This window comes from Dipodomys spectabilis, unplaced genomic scaffold, assembly GCF_019054845.1.
Source record: "Dipodomys spectabilis isolate Male_0828 unplaced genomic scaffold, ASM1905484v1 ptg000485l, whole genome shotgun sequence".
Lineage (NCBI taxonomy): Eukaryota > Metazoa > Chordata > Mammalia > Rodentia > Heteromyidae > Dipodomys > Dipodomys spectabilis.
In genome coordinates, this window is record NW_024871162.1 from 153,987 (window position 1) to 174,426 (window position 20,440).

At 36.6% G+C, this 20,440-nt stretch overlaps 1 long non-coding RNA gene across 1 annotated transcript; it reads right to left on the reverse strand.

The window, feature by feature from the left end:
• Positions 1–451: 451 nt before the first annotated feature.
• LOC122098677 lies at positions 452–19,454 on the reverse strand. The gene is made up of 3 exons (XR_006145777.1): positions 19,367–19,454; positions 4,705–4,709; positions 452–462 (listed from the first exon to the last, which is right to left on the reverse strand). It is a non-coding gene; the product is annotated as an uncharacterized LOC122098677 (long non-coding RNA).
• Positions 19,455–20,440: the final 986 nt, after the last annotated feature.

A 20,440-nucleotide genomic window follows, 5' to 3' on the forward strand; every position in this document is an offset into this window, starting at 1 on the left:
TTAAAACAACAGAATGACTACTACAGAATGAATATCATAATCTGGTATGGTAGAACAATGCTGTACTCTTGAAAGCACAATTTGAAATTACATATGTACAATATCAATTGTATAATATTAGTTGGTTATATCTGTGCTATTTTGTATAGTTACATGTAAGATCACTGAAAAGGAATCAGGTTATCCCTTCTGGATTTTAACCAACTTCATCACTTTCTTTATTTCTCAGACTATCATCTCCACAACAATTCTTTTGCTTGTGGTGCCAAAAGTGAAGGATTACAGCTGTGTGCTGGTAGCTCATGACTGTAATCTGAGGATTATGGTTCGAAGCCCACCCAGGCAGGAAAATCTGAGATTCTGATCTCCAAATAACCACTAAAAGTCCACAAGTAGAGCTGTGGCTCAAAGTGATAGAGAGCTTAATCCTGAGCCAAAAATGCTAAGGGACAATGTCCAGGCCTTGAGTTCAAGCTCTTGTACTAACACACACACACACACACACACACACACACACACACACACACACACACACACACACTAAAAGATCACCTTTAAATTGGATGTATACTAAATGTAGATTCTGCTTTCTTTAGCAACTAGTTTATACCTCACCTTTTCCTACATTGAATCAAATAGCTTCATCATGTACCAGTAAAAAAACAAAAAAATTATAAATATCTTTGTCACGTACCCCCAACTGTCAGAAATGTTTTATACTCGGTATGACCTCATTTGATCTTGAACAAAGATGTGGAAATGAAGATCACCATGGTTATTTCCACATGAAGAAAGAGAATTAGACATGTGTCAGAAAATACACTGAATATTGTTACCTATTGGCTCAACCAAGATTTCAACCAAGGTATTTGTGATTCTCACCCAGCCTAAATGCTGCATTACATCATTTGGAACCAGAATTTGTGAAACTGAGTTTGAAATGAGGACATGATTTTCTCCTCTTTAGAATTTGCCTGAGATGGATACATCTGTTTTCACTGTGTGATAAATTGTTGATCTTGGAGTGTTCATTGGCCATATAGACTTTAGTTTCTTCTTTTTAAAAAATTCTGTATTATTAAATTTATATACTAACTAACACATATGTGTGTGTCTGACTCTAAAATTAGTGGCAATTTACATTATGAATTATAGAAATGCCAATCATTTATTTGAATTGAAAGGGATGAATAGACTAGGAAACACTTCTCAGAAGTTAATTTAAAAATCTTTAAAAATAAACAAATTACCCAATATTATAGGACACAGGCTCAAGAACCTTTTAAACACAAACTGGATTATAAATTTCACATTCTAGCAATCCCAATACATAGTGTATCTGCTTGTTATGAAGCTATTATTTATGAAATTAAATCTTATTACCAGATTGTTTTCTGGTCTGCTTATAATCTTTAAGGAATATATCATAGTTATTTTGTACATGGTTTTGTTTTTAACTGAAAAATTTCCATTTATGTATCCTTTAATCTAGATCTATTGAACTCAGAATAGAATATATTTTAACATAATACCTTTAGGTTGTGATTTTGAATTTTCATGTCTGTATGTATGAAGCTGGGTATGGCCTCATTACTAACCTGGCATGGAGGCCAATAAATTGTCACGCTATCTGTAGGAAGACAAGAACAGGTATCTTGGATTATCTTTAAATACAATACATAACACTATACTTAATGATTCTGTCTAATCAATAATTTAAAAAGAGAGAGCAGAGTAAAAGTCCTTTCATTTTACAGTCCTCTGCAACAGACACCCCATTAACAAGAAAGGAGAAATGAGGTTGCAAAATTTTAAATGAGGAAATGTCCACAGCTGCAGTTGTGACAGAAATAAAGATCTGCCAAGCACAGAGAAAGTTCTATTGCTCTGAAGAAAACCGATAAAAGAAACTAGATCTCTAGTGCTTAAGCATGGTGACTCTGAAGATCAACCCCAAGGCCATTTTTGTGAAAATATTGTTGCATGAACTAGTCAAGAAAAAAATCATATATCTACCCACAAGTCTGATACATACATATATCACACACAAATGTGTGTGTGTGTGTATACACACACACACACATATACTCTAGTACTATATTTGGTTTGTATTTGTGTAATTTTCTATTCATATATGTATACATATATGGACACACACACATATATGAGTATCTACTGGTTCATCTAGCTATGTATTATAAGATATACTGAGTTATCTATGGTTTCAGCCAAAGATGTTACAAAAGTATTTTGTAAGGATAAGAGAAGGAATATCAGATTACTGCACTCGGTAATTATTCCTTGAGTCATTACAAGGAAGGGGGAAAAATGAAGAGGAGGGGAGGAGGAAGGGTAGCAGAGCCGCTGGCACCTACTCTCCCTTATGCAATGTTTATATACTTGCCACATGGGGTTGCAGTCTTGGTTGGTTTTATTTTTATTTTTATTTTTCTAGAGAAGAACAAGTGCCCTGATATTCTGAGTGCATCTCCATCTGGATCAGGATGGTACAGAGTGCTCTATCTTTAACTTAAAGAACACACAGCAATATTATGAGTCTCTTGGGAAGGCCTAAAATAATGTAATTCCTATTTCACACTTCTCTGAGCAATCATTAAAAATAGCCAAAGTAAAATTAATTTCAACAAAGAGGCTATCTTTGAATGTCATAAGTTTAGGATAGAACAAATGTGTTTTTATATTTTCAGTAGTGTTAAGATATATTGATGTATTTTGGTGGTGTCCAAGTTAGAAATACTTTAATATTTTAGTACATATCTTTCAAAGGGGATATCTATCTTATTAGTATTTTATTTCATTTTCTAAATTTTCTTTAACTCAATTTTCATATATTATATATCTCCCAAGCAAGTTTTGTATAAAAAAATCCATACAAAGTCAAAACTTACACAAAGCCTCTAATACAACATAAGGGTGTAACTTCCCCTTTTCAGATAGAACTTTGAAATATTTATTGTCCATTATTTTCAGTTATATTAATTTCAAAGTTACTTGTGGCAAAGGAAAATCAAACATTTCTACAATGCTTACTAAAATTTTAAAAAATGAATACCCGAAGATGAAGGGTTGAACTTTTAGATTGAAGCTATAGTATATATTTTTACACAGTTTCAACAGAGTGCGAAGTTAATTTTGCTCTTTGTTTCCTTCTTCTTTTTTTTCCTCCTCTTTTTCTTCCTCTTATTCCTCCTCCTCTTTCTTCTTCCTCTTCTTCTTCTTCTTCCTCTTCTTCCTTCTTCCTCTTCTTCTTCTTCTTCTTCTTCTTCTTCTTCTTCTTCTTCTTCTTCTTCTTCTTCTTCTTCTTCTTCTTCTTCTCCTTCTTCTCCTTCTTCTCCTTCTTCTCCTTCTTCTTCTTCTTCTTCTTCTTCTCCTTCTTCTTCTTCTTCTTCTTCTTCTTCTTCTTCTTCTTCTTCTTCTTCTTCTTCTTCTCCTTCTCCTTCTTCTTCTTCCTCTTCTTCTTCTTCTTCTTCCTCTTCCTCCTCCTCCTCCTCCTCCTCCTCCTCCTCCTCCTCCTCTTCTCCTTCTCCTTCTCCTTCTCCTTCTCCTTCTTCTTCTCCTTCTTCTTCTTCCTCTTCTTCTTCTTCCTCCTCCTCCTCCTCCTCCGCCTCCTCCTGCTCCTCCTCCTCCACCTCCTCCTCCTCCTCCTCCTCCTCCTCCTCCTCTTCCTCCTCCTCCTCCTCTTCCTCCTCCTCCTCCTCCTCCGCCTCCTCTTCTTCTTCCTCTTCTTCTTCTTATTTCTCTTCCTGTGAGTACTGACTATTTATTAAGGAAGCATATGGATTCTGACTGTAGATCAGCCTCAGACAAAATACCCTTAAATTGGAAAGGTTGGGAAATGACTTCTTGACATGCATATCCACAAAAGTAGAAGGAGCAAATAGTCCTGCCACATAAAATGCCTTTTAAAATGAGTTGAGGCCCAGGCTTCCTGGACTTCAGGGGAAGAGTTCCTTCCTACGGAGGTCCGATACTGTCAAGCTTCTTAGCGACTTCCAATGTTATACTGATGAGAGGTTGTCTCTAATATTTAATGTCCAATGGTTCTGGATTGTGTCCTCTTTATTGTCCCAGGAGCCTAGAATTGCATACATATCCTATAAAAATGTATCTTTTTATGTATTTAAAATGTGAGTATACACGCATGCATATGAGAATATAACATACAGATTTACTGTGTGCATACCAGCAATAATGTCTCTTTCAAAATAGCAACATAAATCAAAGCATAGCTAATGCATCTCTTTTTACAGCTGAGCCACTTAAAGATTAATTTTTATTATTTTTGAATGTTGATTCTCAAAGCATTGTCAAATGATTCTCAATCACTCAATCCCTGGGGAAGGTATGGCCTGTCCCCATCATATTAAATATTTAGAACTTCAAAGGATATCTAAGCATCTTGTAACTGCCTTTTAAAGAAAATACATCTAATGGGTTAAAGATTCTCCTTCGAAGAAGTTATTGTCAGAAGGCCACTTAGGGTAGACGCTAAATTTGTATGTAAACCTACACTCCGTGCATCTTCTTTAGGAATGGGTGCTTTTTAAGGAAAGACTTTTGTAGGTGGTTCTTTTTTATTCTAGCCTTGCATTTATATTGGGCTCCACCCCCACATTCTTTCATTTAGTCGCACGTTTAGAAAACCAACTCATGAAAAGATAGATAGTTTTCTTTGTCCTATACTGAGCCTCTTATTTATATGCACTGTCATAAACTGGTGCTTTGGGAACACAAACTCTTATTTTTGGAGGGTTCTCGCTTATGCTAACCTCATGAACAGTTGAAGAGAGGAACACCCTAAGAATATAGAAAATTTCACATTAGTAAAAGCTCTGTGGGAGGGGACTATTTGCTATGGTGCCAGAGTCAAATATTTCTGAGACTTCTTACAGTGATTTTCTTGGTCCCTTGGGCCAAGAGTTATATTCTATCCTACCAGAATACTCTCTAGCAGTGTCAGGGCCATGCCTGATGCTTTCAAGCCAAAATGTATAGCATTAAAGAAAGAAATTAGTGGGTATTTTAGGAGAAATATGTTACTGAGAACATCATAAATTGGGATAGGGAGTGGTAACATGGACCGAACTGTTCTTTACTGTTTAGATTTTATATTGTAGAAATTTGAAGAAGCATGTGTGATCCCCAATTCTATAGCAGACCCTCCCTATCAAAAAAATGTCCCATAGGTCCCATGGTTTCCCTTATTTGCAATAACTAGTATATGTCTGAGTCAAGCAGAAAAGGTCAGATAAGTTGATGCTAGGGAAATGAACCCTAAGATATGTACTCAAATGTATTTTTTCATTCATGCGATTGTTTCTAATACATTTATAAGATTATTTCTTTGTTGCTTTGTATGTCCCTCCCACACGGCATAACCCTTGCTTTCACTGTATTTGATTGTTATAATTTGTGGAGGGGAAGGGGAAAAAAAAAACATTTAAATAGGGATACAGGTGGACCCATTGCAACAATGAGACGTACAAGTTGTTACGTTGAAAACAAACTTTACAACTTTGGTAGGGGGCGGGGAGGAGGGTTGGGGGGGGCGGGGCCGGGGGAGGATGGGATGGGAAGGGGAAACAAAGGAGGAGGCTACAATGCTTGATAAGAAATGTACTCATTATTTTGCCCATGTAATTATAACCCCTCTGTACAGTATTTTCACAATAAAAAAAAATGTCCCAATAGTGGCTGCATGATAAAGTGTTTGTCTAGTATGGTACAAGGCCCTGGGATGGTACTAGTCCCTGGGTGGGATTTCCTTAGTTTACCCATGCCTTATCAAATGCATCTGTATGTTTTTATGTCTTGCAAGACAATAATACAAATATGTATATGTTTTTTGATAATATTTATATGATGGCATGCTTTAATTCTTAGAGGAGAGATTCTCTTTGAATATGAGTACGTTTTCATCTGAGTCCAATGCTTCATTAAACACATGACTCTATTTTAATAGTTACATTAAGATTATAGGCCCACGTAATCAGAACCCATTTAAACATCTCGCCTCCTTCCTGGAAGAAGTTGCATCAGTAGCAGAAATTCTCATCTTTTTTTGTTCTTCTCTTTCGATTCTATACTGTTTTCATATTCAATTATACTTCCTTGTTCTCTTGTCCAGGAGAAGTGCTAAAAATGCAGAAAAGCCCTCTTGGAAACAAGTATTTAGAGATTCTTACAAGAAAATTAATCTTTGGTTGTGAAATTTCTAATCCAGTTTCATGAATAGAAGCTTCTAGCTTAAACTTGTCCGTGCAATATCACGCAGTCTGCAGTGGGAACAACCCAGGCTTTTGATTCAGCTCAGTGAGGAGAAGTTTAGAAAGAAAAGGCTTTAGAAGTTCATTGGCACATTTGTCAAAGAGTGACTAGAAATGTCTCTATGATGTCCACAGCCTCTTTTGTCCTGTCACTCCTCTCAGGATGTGACCTGGGCTCAACAATGTGGCTTGTGTGACTCATTTCTTAGATCTAAATAGAGGGTGGTATCTATGTATATGTTTAACTACAGGTTATGGTGATCGAATCCATGTGGCAGTGCCAATTCTTCCCCTTGATTGTAGAGATCCCATTGAGAATACAAAATTAATCATGTTCACCACAGAATCTAATTTAGTAGTAAACTAATTCTCCCTGAAAGCTGTGCCTACATGTAGATCAAAATAAATTAGCATGCTCTTTTTTCCTGCAAAAAAAAGCTAGTATTACAGGAAGAGAAAGTTCCATTTTCCAGGAATAAAGTATTTTCAATGTATTGCCACCACCACCACCATCGTCATCATCAGTTGATGGAGGAACAATTTTATTTTATTTATTTTATGTTTTCATTATTAGCATGCATTAGTCAAACAATGGGTTTCGGTAGTGACGGTTCCAGGTATGCATATGCAACGTACCCTACCAGCCCCACCTTTATCCCTTTCCCCAAATTCTTAAAACAATTTCAAACAAGTTCATTATTCTATTTTCACACGTGCATATAAAGTACATAGAACATGACCATATTCACCCTCATTCATCCCCGTCATTCACCCTTTACCCTCCTGTTAATGCCTGCACCCCAATAGGGCATTTATTTTAGTGCATGTTCATTGTGCCACAGGGGTTCACTATGGTATTCCACATTCTCGCTCAACCCAGATAACATGCACCACCCGTGAGTTAAAATGACCATCACATTAAGACTCATAATTATAGCCTTCTGTTCCTTACTCCTGTCCTCTGTTGGATTTTGTCCTTCTCTGCTCAAGAATGTCATTTTTGCTTTGTACTTACTGTAGCATTCATGTTGAAGATATAGCTTGATTTTCTTGCTTGTATCCTCTGAAGATCTTAAGCTTCATTGATTGCATCTCTGAAAAGCATTAAGTCTTTCCAAAGGTTAATATAAGAAGACTATCTATCTATCTATCTATCTATCTATCTATCTATCTATCTATCTATCTATCTATCTATCTATCTATCTATCTATCTATCTATCTACCTACCTACCTACCTACCTATCTATCTATCTATCTATCTATCTATCTATCTATCTATCTATCTATCTATCTATTAAGAAGACAAATGTACTACTGCTAATAAAAATGGGTTGTATCTTTAGAACTACACAGGGCAATAAACACTGGGGTTTTGATTTTGCAAAATGGAATTGTTACAATGGAATCCTAATATCTAGCACCTTATCTTGCATATTACTGTTGTTGAGTGTTTATCATCAACATCATTGGTTTGTCTAGAACTCTTGGCCTCTGGTGCTATTCAAACAGTATCAGACTCCCAAGAAGAGCTAAGGGCAGGATATGCATATATCTAGTGTGGCCAACTCCATTCAGAGAATTACTTGTCCAATCTAAGCTTCTGCAGTTTGATGCATAAATACATCTCACACAGCCTCACAATTCTTCATATAAGCCAAAAGAGTACATAAATCTTGGTTAGTGCAGGTATTAGAACATTAAAGTCAGTATATTATTGTGCATAGCTGTATATGTGTATATTTTATATAATCTTTCCCAAAGCATATCAAAATATATCCATCATATGAATCCTTTAGTGATGAAGCTGTCATAATTCTATATACATGGTTATATTTACATGTATCTGTCAGCTTTTATAATGATTAATGTGCATCGTTAATGTCAGGAGAGAAGACAGATTTAGAGCTTCACCAGCAAGTGAGCTGAAATTAACATTTGATCTCCATTTGAAAATCTTCATTTCGTAACTAGAATACAAAATTATTTGTCATATGTATAGAGTTCTATACAACCAGCAGAAGTACATAGAAATAAACATCTACTAGGACTAAAGATAACACACAGTATAATAATGATAATAATAAAGCCGGGAGCCCGTGGCTCACGCCTGTAATCCTAGCTACTCAGGAGGCTGAGATCTGAGAATCACGGTTCAAAACCAGCCCAGGCAGGACACTCCATGAGACTCTTATCTCCAATAAACCACTAGAAAACCGGAAGTGGCGCTGTGGCTGAACTAGTAGAGCGCTCACTTTGAGCTGAAGAGCCCAGGGACAGCGCCCAGGCCTAGAGTTCAAGCCCCACGACCGGAAAAAAAATAATAGAAGTAGTAGTAATGTACAAGATAAAAGCAAGAGAAACGTGTAAATGAAATGGACTTGATTTGGAGACAGTTGACATCACTGACAAAAATGTGATTTTGCCCGGTGAAGGTAAGTCCATTCATAGTCCATATACTATAGGTTAAGAGTATACGTTTAACCTAGATCCACACATAATATTTATCACATATTTAGTAGTAATAATTTTAAATAATAAAATGTGGTTATTACTGGAAAATACCCTTGTAAGGATCAGGTCCAGAAGTATGAATATAACCATGAGGATTGATGGATGTTTCTACAGGAAATCTGGAGTTGATGAAGAAAGTAAGACAATTTGTAGAACCTACTCCCCTCCCGGACTTCACAGTAGTATTCCATCCTTCTTTGATTTCTTCCCTCTACCTCATCACTCAGCCACACAGTGTTATTAGCTTTACCCTCAAATTCTCTGAAGAAGCTGTTCCCTGCTTTCACTCCAGAAGTTTCTTGATTTTGTGAGTCTCTCATGTCTCTCCTGAACTGTTTCTTTCATGGCCTATTCTGACTAGCCAGTTTCATTGTAGGAGTCACATTAATTTTCTTGAGAACAATTCTGCTTCTTGCATTCTCCTACTTGATAAAACCTTGTGTCATTGCTATACACGAAATACTAATGTTTATCACTGGTACAGTTTCAATCATATCTGATTTGCCTATCACCAAACTTTTTTATTTTTCTTAAAATATAGTTAGAGGGATTTTCTCATGTCTCTGCCTTTGTACACACTCCTTGCCCTAACTAGACTGTCTTTTTTTTTTTTTTCAGTGAAGAGAATTATTTTCCTTACTGGCTAGACTATTGAGTACATCGATTCCTCGTTTTTACCACCATAGAACATTGCTCTGAATTTTTTCATAACATTATTGCTAAAACTGGGGTAAGTGTCTAATTTTTAGAATTCAGAGTATTTCCTGAAGCAGTTAAGATGGGTCATTAAAAAAAAACATAGCAAATACTTAGCCAGTACTTGTGTTCTATGCTCTGTTTTAAGTGTTTTATAAATATTAACTCATTCAATCTTCACAGCAGATTAAACTTAATCTTCATTTACTTTTCCCACTGAGTAGAGTAAGAAATTTAGATTCGGAGCACTTCAGTAATGTACTTGAGGTCACACACAGGCCAGGATTTGAACCTGGGTGAGCCACTCCCTGGGGGTATGCTGTTGCTGAAGTCAGAGCGACACTGCGTCTCACATGAATGACAGCCTTCACGCACCATCTTTCAGTCGTAGAACTTCAGACCAATGAATTGCTTAGGGGTGGTTATATCCACTTTCTTATTATGCATGCAACCAGATAGCCAGAGAGTGTTGGCACCACAAGTCTTCTTTCAAATTCTTGTTTCAGGCAGAGTAGCCTCAGAGACGCACAACTTTATGATCTTGCCATTCACCTAGTGCCTAGACCAGAACACCCTGTTCCCACCGAATCCAGTCTCTCCAGAAGTGTAAGAGATAACCAGTTCTCATTAGGCTTTATGAAGCTACCTGCTAAGTGGAAGTCAGGTTGCTTGGAGACCAGGTATCCTTATATCTTTTGGTTGCCTGGGATATTTCCTGGGATTGAGCTCAAGAGTTGAAAGTCCACAGCCTGGGGGGAAGGGGAAAGCACTATCTCCCTTCCTGGTCTAATTGATTTCAAGGTGGTTAAGCAGGTTCCCAAATATGTAGGTTGCATATAAATCATTTTTCTTTTCTGTATATATTTATTTTCTGATGAAATAGTACCATTTTATGGTCAACCCCATTTGAAGGTTTTCTAGATAGTGGTAAGAGGTTGAAAAGTTTAGGTAAATTTTTTGATGAATGTTTAAGTAAGATAGCTCATTATTGCTTAACAATTTGATGCTAATCATACAGTTCATGTTTCAGCTGCATTTTCTTCTGATTATGAAAGTTACACATTCATTATATAATTTTAAAACAACATAGGACATACCATAGGAAGACCACAGAAAGATGTAAGGAGGTTCAAAGAGAAAAACTATAATTAACAGTTTGCCATATGTACTTTACTGATTTTAATCTATATCCATACATATGTCATATAATTATTGACATCATTAACTAAAGTTAGATTATACCGTGAATGCTTTTTTGAGTAATAATAATTAACTGCAAATGCACCCAGAAACTATTATATTACATAGTTTCTCTTGCACCTGAGAATCTTATATCTGTTACACAATTTCACATCTAAAATATTTCATTGTTTTGTAAATGAAAGAACATTTAGCATCATAAAATATTGTTCCCTGCAAGCTCCATTAAGTATCTTCCACATAATTATTGCTTTGTTCTTGACCATTGAACCGACATAATAAAACATGCAGAAGTTTTGTCCAATCAAACCTGGCACACAAGATCCATTTGCATATGCATTTTGAGATCTCTGTCATTTTGGGAGCCTTTATCTCTAACACTAATAGAAAAAAAATCCCTGAGCAAACAAACATACAAACACAAAAGTCTTTTATATATTTTCCATTAAAAGGCTAAGGATAAACCTCAGAGGTAGAACACTTGCCTAGCATTATAAATCCTGGGTTTGATTTCTTATAAACAAATTCTTATAAAAAATTCATGAAGAAAAAGTTGAATAATTTAAGTTTTTTTTTTTGTTGTTGAAAAGAAAAGATTACCCACCAGAGACTGGATGGGAATAAAACAATTCTGTGGGATCAGATAACAATGACCAGGGTTTACAATGGATTATTCTCCTCTCAGGCTCTTTGACACCATCCCATTTTATTTTTAAACACATTAGAACACCTGGAGAATTTTTCCATAAAGGATAATTCTCCCATAACCAGATGCAGGAAAAGTGAAGTGTCATCCACATAGAGTGAACAGAAGTATATCTTCTCCAGAAGTTATACTATTTGAGAAACATTCAAAGAACATGGGCATCTTTGGCCAGCCAGCAAAAGGGGGAAAGATGGTCACTTCTTTCTCTTCTATCAGATCTTTCTCTTAGACTTCCTGTTCTTTTTTTTTTTTTTTTTTTTTTTGGCTTTTTCCATTTTTAATTTGGGAACCCAATCTGAAAGGAAATAAAGCTGAATCAGCACTGATTAATAACTGAATTCAACCATAGAAGGAATTTTTTATTTTTATGGAAACCATTAAGATATAAATTAGAATGAATGGGAAGAATTTGCAAGGAGGTATTTTCAATGTAAGTAATCTTCCATATAAGAATATTCCTTTGCATGAAAAGATAAAGACTGATTGCAACATAGGTCCCATGGTTTCCCTTATTTGCAATAACTAGTATATGTCTGAGACAAGCAGAAACAGTCAGATAAGTTGATGTTAGGCGAAATGAACCCCAAGATAAGGACTTTTCTTTCTTGCGATTGTTTCTAACATATTTATAAGATGATTTCTTTGTTGCTTTGTCTGTCCCTCTCCCACAGTATAACACCTGTTTTTACTGTATTTGATGTTGGTATAATTTGTGGAGGGGAAGGGACAAAACAAATTGTTTAAATAGGGATACAGGTGGACTCGTTTGCAACAATGAGATGTACAAGACGTTATGTCGAAAAATGAACGTTACAAATTTGGTGCGGGGGGGGGGGTTGAGGGGCGCAGAGAAGGGGAAACAAAGGAGGAGGCAACAATGCTTGATAAGAAATGTACTCATTACCTTGCTCATGTAATTGTAACCCCTCTGTATGGTATTTTCACAATAAAAAGAAAGACTGATTGCAATAAATGATGGTAGCGATGACGTCAATGTATTATAATTTCTGTAGCAAATAATGGTTAATTAATTATTGATCATTGTTAATTGATTATTGGTCAATGTCAAAGTGCAGTAAGTAATTATCTCATTTAATCCTTACAATAACCTTATGAAATATCAACTTCCATTATTCTCATAGGCAGATTTTGGTGTTAAAAAAATGTCTTGGGCTGGGAAGGTGGCTCAGTGGTAAAGCCCTTGCCTTGTATGCCTGAGGCCCTGGGTTCGATTCCTCAGCACTACATAAGCAAAATGAAAAAAGCCGGAAGCGGCGCTATGGCTCAAGTGGTAGAGCGCTAGCCTTGAGCTGAAGAACTGAGGGACAGCGCCCAGGCCCAGAGTTCAGGCTCCATGACCGGACCCCCTCCCCCCCAAAATTTCCTATGTCTTAAAGTGATCAAGGATTAAAGACAGGGACTGGATTCTAAGTAATATCTAGAAAAGCATCAAATCTGCGTAAAACCAGCACATAACTGCTCTGTTAGATTGGGTGATTGTGACCCATCTGTTACTGAGTTAGCCATTGAATGACTGGGATACATATTTATCAAACTTTATAGAAAATGGTGAAATCCATCCTGAAAATGATGTGATCATAAGAACGTGGAGCTTGTTCACCAAGGAACTGTTGAATTATGGGTTCATTAGTTTTGGTTTAATATTTTATTAGCAAATGTAAAGGTCATTATTTCCTAGCTGGCAACTTTGGAACCCTTCTTCATATCTGCCAATAATTCTGATATGCATACACACACACACTACAAAAAAATGCCTGCTTCTAATTCAATCACAAAATACCACTTAAAAACAGGAGACTGACCCCAACTCTACCATCATCATAATAGATGTAGCATAAAATCACGAACCATTGTTTTCAGAATCTCTTGTGAATATGTATGTGGGGAGGGGCGTGGAGAAATTGTACTGGTAGTGAGGCTTGAACTCAGGGTCTGGCCTCTGTCTTTTAGCTTTTGCTCTTCAAGACTAGGAATCTACCGCATGAGCTACACAGCTCTACTTCGCAGAATTCTCCCATAAAAGCTTATTGTCAGAGTCATAATGAAAGACTGCTATTCATCTTTTGTACTAGGTTATTCATTTGAAATAAGTAAGTCCAAGAGCAGTGTTACAGCCATGTTTGACTAGATCTCTGCTTTAAATGGACATCAGTTTAAATTGCTTCTGTACAGAAGGCCCCAAATAGTCTATTATCAAGATGACTTAATAAACCATACCATCTCATTATTACCTCAAAGTGTGAGAGAGGTAACACCAAGATTTCTAAGAATGTGATACCTTTGTGACACACATACTTCCCTTTGAAGATCTGTGTTGGAATTCTTCGTAAATATGGAAATTAGATGTACTATTTCCTATAGTACAATGTAAGTTCTCTGAAGGTAGGACTCTGGGTATAGACTTCCCTCCACGGGCTAAAAAAGTGTTCTGCCTGTCTAAAATTAGTTCTCCAATTTGAAGTGCCATGGTAACATATTTCAAATTATTCAAGTTTGGTTACATTTTCAACTTCTGTATGAGAGCAATGGGTAATTCCAATTTCTGAAAATTCTCAGATCTCTTCAGAAAGCATTTCACGTTCACACCACTGTGCAGAGTGCACAGAGTGTGTTCATTTTCGATAGACTCTTTCCCACTAATTCCCAATGACTGACTGCTTAGAAGGAACACAAACAAGAAGCTCCTCTCTAACAGAACATCATAAGCTTTTGGTGCTAAGGCCTGTGTACATTTGTCCAGTGCAGTCGATGTGCATCCTAGAGTTTAGATAACTTGACAGTGATGACTATACCTCCTTTTCTCTCTGGTAGCCTTGGGCTATTTTCCATGCCATTCAATGAAGAGCATTTCCATTATGGTTAACTTGATGTATCCTGAAGATCTTTCATCATGTTTGAAAATAGAAATGCCCATCAGAAATCTCTTTGTTTTCTTCCTACTGTGACACTCTGACACTCTGTTTATAAGGGTGTACCACTCGGCCACAGGCCACATTATTCTCATTTCCGATGCTATCTGTAATTCCTCACCTCTATAAAGCTAGCCTTTAGAGTTTAGAGAAGGAAAGGAACAGGCATATCTGTGCATCTTTCTGAGCCCCACTGATAGGAAAATACAGCTTTGGGCTGGCCTGTTATGCTCTGATAGAAGATCTCACATTTCTGCTTGGAAGAAGGCATTTGAAGTGAAGACTTTCAAGAATTGGGCAGGGATCATATTTCTTGCTTAGCTCCCCTAATTTTCCTACTGACTTAATAATGTATAAATAAACTGTTAAGTGAATTGCAGGAAGGTGATGCAAAATAGATCAATATACATTTCATCTAGATGTGATGCATATTGCTTTAGAGGATTTATTATGATCAATTAATCTATAAAAATGATAGTGGAATTCCCAATGTATGTAAACGAGTTGTTTTGATTTATATATTTATATTTATCTTTAGGCCCTACACTGAGATCTAGTTCTTAGGTGTATATGAATATTTAGTTCTAACTTGCATGGTATGTTAGAACAAACTGTTCATGAACATGAAGATAGATCTCATTCTAATACCTGAATGATCTTTCTGTGGTTATTCAGACAAAACCTGAGAGACAATTGAAGATAGTATCAATTTTCTTTTCATCAAGATCAACCCTTATTTTTGGATATCTACAGATTTTCCTCTCATTCCAAAGCAGCAGTTTACTTAACTTAGACTTCCGAGATTCTGTCTGGATGCCAATGACATAGTTGTCATAATTGTTATTAGCGGTCTCTGAAGCTTTTATCATTGCCATTTCCTTTTTAACCTGACCAGCTTCTTCATTTCTTCAGCCCAAAGCACTAAAATGTGTATTTGTCCTCCAATTCCTCCTGGAGTTGCATTTCTCTACAAAAGCTGTTTATATCCAAACTCAGAGCTGTCTAGGAATCTGCATATGTCTCGGGAGGAAATTGTATTTTGTACCACTGTTCTCTCCTTCAGGTTCATAAATGAAACAAATCTCCTTAGATAAAGAGCTTTGCGGTTCATTAGCAAATAGATGAAACTCAGATGCCACATCAAGACTTAGATCTCTTAAGCCTTTGAAACAACAACAGCTCTCTACGTAAGCATGCAGTTCATAGCCCAGATCATCATCTTCTGGCAATGGATGGAGTGCCTAACAATGTATTAATCCACTGAGTAACAAGTGCTAGGTTACTTTCTCAATATTTTTGAACAGTTTGTCCTTACTCCAGAACAGAGCAGTGTTTTTTAAATAACATACTCTTTTTACACTGGTATCACTATTGTGCTTCTTAAAGTGACATTCTAGCACTGTGAATCATGTTACAGCAATGATATTAATATGATATATGAAAAATTACTCCACCAGGGCATTCAGTTAAAAATAACTCTGACATGCTACACTTAATAAAATTTTGTTTGTAATATATTTATAGTTTTAACTTGAAGATATTCACGTAAATGACTAGAATTCTCCTACCAAAAATAACACTAAGAAATAAATATTGCACTTCCTTTTCTCCCTTTCTTCTCCCTCCCCTTCTCCCTCTCTACTTTCCTCTCTCCCTCCTTCCATCTTCTTTCCTTCCATCTTCCCTTCCTTCCTTCCTTCCTTCCTTCCTTCCTTCCCTCCCTCCCTCCCTCCCTCCCTATTTTCCTTCCTTCCTTCCATCTTCCCTCTTTCCTTCCTTCCTTTCCTTCCTCCCTTCCTTCCTTCCTTTCTTCTTTCCTTCCTTCCTTCCTTCCTTCCTTCTTTCCTCCTCCCTTCCTTACCTCTCTCTTTCCTTTTTTCCCCTCTCTCCCTTTCTTCCTTCTATTTTCCTTGTTTCCTTTTCTCCTTCCTTCTCTCTTTCCCACCTATGATGGAAAAGTTGTCTTCAATATCCTTTGCATTGCATCAAATATTGATAAAAGAATGAGGAGAACCACAGCTGTTAATTGGTGTCGGGATGTAGTATACACCCAATGCAATTTTTGTTTAGTTCCAGTGGCTCTAAACCTAAAAAGAACCCAACAAAGCACACAGAATTGGACAATAATTAATTACAATTGACATTTTCCTGGAAAGTGAGTTCCTTTTGAATAACTATTACTTTCATGGCTATATATTCTGTATATAATCCATTGAAGCACATACTTATTTTCTTATAGGAGTTTCCTTAGGTGACCAATGTTGATGACGATATGTCCTTCAAGGTATGGTCCAAATTCATGAGAGCTTGTCGGGAAACCAAAATGTCATTTTGAACCCTAGTAGTTGTGAAAGCAAGCACATATGAACTACAGACGAGGAAACATCTACTATCTGTGATTTTAGGACAAAGTTTTGCCAACACCTGATAAAACTGATTTATTCAACAGATATTAGCGAGAATTTGCAAGTTGCAGAAACAGGAGGCTAACAGACATTTTTCTGATAGAAGTGAGAGCTAGTCTAGCCTAGGCTGACAAGAATGGAGCACACAATCAGTTTATAGTGCTGTTTCCTTTTATAAAAAGCTTCTTGTGTATTCCAGCATTTCTCCTTAACAAGTCTTCTGAGAAACTTTTCCAATTCATCTCACAGATGAGACTGCACTTTGGTAGAATTTTTTAAAATGGAAACGGAGCTCTCTTTTGGGGGGAAAACAGAAGAATCAAAACAAGGATTTCGTTTCACTTTGATAAAGACAAGGGAACACTCCCACTGTTGGCAAATCGACAAGCACGAAATCCATATTTTGTTCCATGAGGCAAAAATTAATCTGAGCTGTTAACATTTGTTATCTCAAATGCTGAAGAATCATACACTCCATAACCATGTTTTTTTTTTTTTTTTGGTGTTATTAAGTCAGAGAGAGGTGAGAGGCAGGATGTGCACAGATTGTGATTTTTATGAACAAGTGAATTTATCTGCTCAACCCATTTCAAACAGTGATGGGAATATTTCCAAATCTAGTGTTGATTCTGCTTTTTATGTAGTATCGCCTGCTTTCCTAAGGGATCATGTGAGGAGGGGACCAGCCCACATGTCTCCTACACAGTATCAGTCTGACTGATATGTCCTGTGTATTCATTAGGTAAGCAAAAACAATTAGTCAGTGTGATTGAAGTATCAGTTTGTATGGAGGGAAAGTTCATGGACTTCTCCATCCACTTGCAAACTAAAACCATATGCAGAGATGGGAGCTTTCCAGTCAAAGCTTTACCCACCAGAGTCAACATAAAGACAAGATGTAGCACACAGAGGAAAAACTCACTACTTTGCACAGTAAGCATGATAGAAATGCTTACCTCCATAGTACACCAACAGGTAGGTGTTTTCTACTGAGATTTAAAATATAATTTAGGAAATATTTATCCCTGAGCTAGAGGAGATCCATGTGACTCTACACTGTTGCAAAGCCTTCTGTGTTAATTTAGGTCAAAACTCCACAATGAGAAGACCAAGTGAAATGGACCATGTCTTTAGCAATTATTTTGTGACGGATTTATTGACTCTCTATCATGGATTACTGTATCTAGGCCATGGTTAAACTGGAATGGGTTCATCTTCACTCTCATTAGGGCCTGTTGCATTGCATGGTGGGGGATGCTAAAAGTCTAGGATGCCCTGTTTCTTCCTATGCCTTTGGCTTTGTTTAGAACTCTTCAAGTTATAGCGATATCCCCTATGTCAGACTGTTTACTTTACAATGAACCTCCTCAGTAAATGCGTTTCTTCAGAGAGCAGCTCCCTGGGGTGTATTCTTGGCTCTCTTTACTTTCCATGATTCTCTTTATATTTTCTGAGACAATCTCCTTTAGTTCTTCTCACTCTAATACATTCATACTGATGATAGAAACATGACCTGTGTTTCAAAGAAAGTGGCAATTTAAGAACAGTCTTCAAGCTCCACAGAAAATCTTGTATTGATCTCGTAGGTCATACATACATTTTTCTGAGGGCAGACAGATGTTACTTTTTTTTTTTTTTTTTTACTTCTAATTGGGAATCTTAGTAAGATTTGCATACAGCATGTCTCATTTTAATTGTATGAGTCTGTGATGGAGTAGAAGGCTGAGGGGTAAGGAATTACTTTAATATTATACTTCCATAAAGTTAATGTGAGACAACATACTTGGAACTTGTTAAATCAACTCAAGTTTGGGACCTCACTTTGGTTTAAACATTCTTCCTGTTCCATCAAATGGTCATCTCAATACTCATCTTGAAATATTTTCAGTGATTTACCTACTTTTCTGAGTTGAATCCACTTAAATTTCTATACTGAGTTAATATATAAGTAAATGTATAGGGATGGATAATAAAACCAAATAATCTTAAGAGTTATTGTAGTGATACTAACATATTGTAGTCATGTTATTAAAATGACAATGATCATGCAAAAATATTAAATACTATTATGAGGTTTAATTATTTTCCTAGTTGGTACTTACCCAGTAAGTTTGGACTATTATGTTTAACATGACTCATCCTAAATAAAGCAAAACTCTACCCAGAGGAGATACTTTGTCCTTCTGCACCAACGTCTACCAACCACAAAACCACAATTAATTGCATTGAAAAGACTGAAACATTTCTCATATCCAATATACTCAGATAAGTTGGAAATGGATACCTACTGGTGAATGAATCATAATGAAATAAAATCTCAAATTTTTCCATTCCACAAGATTAGAGCATCCTTCATACTTATTTGTCAAGCCCTGGTCTATCATGGGAATCTTTAGAAGAAGAATAATCGTAGCTACAATTTATTAAGTTCATCTTGGTCTGTATTACGTTTCTTATACTCAATCACAAAGGACTGAGACCATTCAATCCTCAGAGGTATATTATGAACTAGATGATATGACTATTTTTCCCTATTACATTTTTTAAAAAAAATTAGAAAAGTTTTGACGACTTTACCAAACTCTTATTGCTTAAAATATTTGTACTGGTTGAGAGACAGTCCCACCAGACACTGATGGCTGAAGCCTGTAACCCTAGGAACTCAAGAGACTAAGATCTGAGGATCATAGTTCAAAGCCAGCCCAGGAAAGAAAGTCTATAAGACCCTGATCTCCAATTAATGACCAAAAAGCCAGAATCAAACTGTGGCTCAGGGGTAGCACCCAGACTCTGAGTTCAATAGTGGAGGATTGGCACACACACACACACACACACACACACAATTGCACCTGAGTAGTTACTTAACAATGATTATTTGTATCTAATTCTGGATATCTCTAGAAACAAATTATGCTTTCTTTACTACAAGAGGCATTTTCTTGGTAGAGCAGATTACTAGGTTTTCTACTATGATAACAAAATTCCTGGGGCTAAGTATTTTACAAAGAGGTTTATATACCTGCCAGATCTGGAAGTTCACTGGCATTGTGACTGTCTCCTCTTGCCCCTGATAAGGATCTGGCCATATTGGATCATGGTGGATGACAACAAGGCAGAAGCACATTTGGGAAGAGATCACATGACAAGTCAGAAATTCAGAGAGAAAAATGTGACTTTTCTGCTGTCTTATAGTAACTCACTCTCACAAGAAATAACTGGGATCCCACTATAGCTACTTAATCCCTGCTCAAGGAATTAAGTCCCAGCTCCTAAAGATTCCAACACGTGAACACTGAGCCTTTGATACACAAACCCTTAGCCAACTCTATGACAGTATCCATGGAAGTCTTTGGTTTCAGAATCCAAGCCATATTTCTTTCTCCTAGAATCCTCTTCTGATACCATGTAGTTGACTTCCTACCAAGTCCCTGGGTAACCTTATCCAATCATGGTCTTTCTCTAATATGATCCAGATCTCAGACGCTTTTACACATTGTCTAGATTTCTTGTAGACATGGTGGCTTTTGCAACATGGTGAGTTCTGTAAGGTAGATCACCAAAGGGGGCTTAAATCTATAAACTTGTCCCATGCACAGCTTTTGATGTGCCTTTTCATTGTGAGGTGTTATAATACTCATTTCTCCTTTCTAATAGTGTTCATTTTCATCCCCGAGAAACCTCTCAACATCCAAAGAATTAATGCAA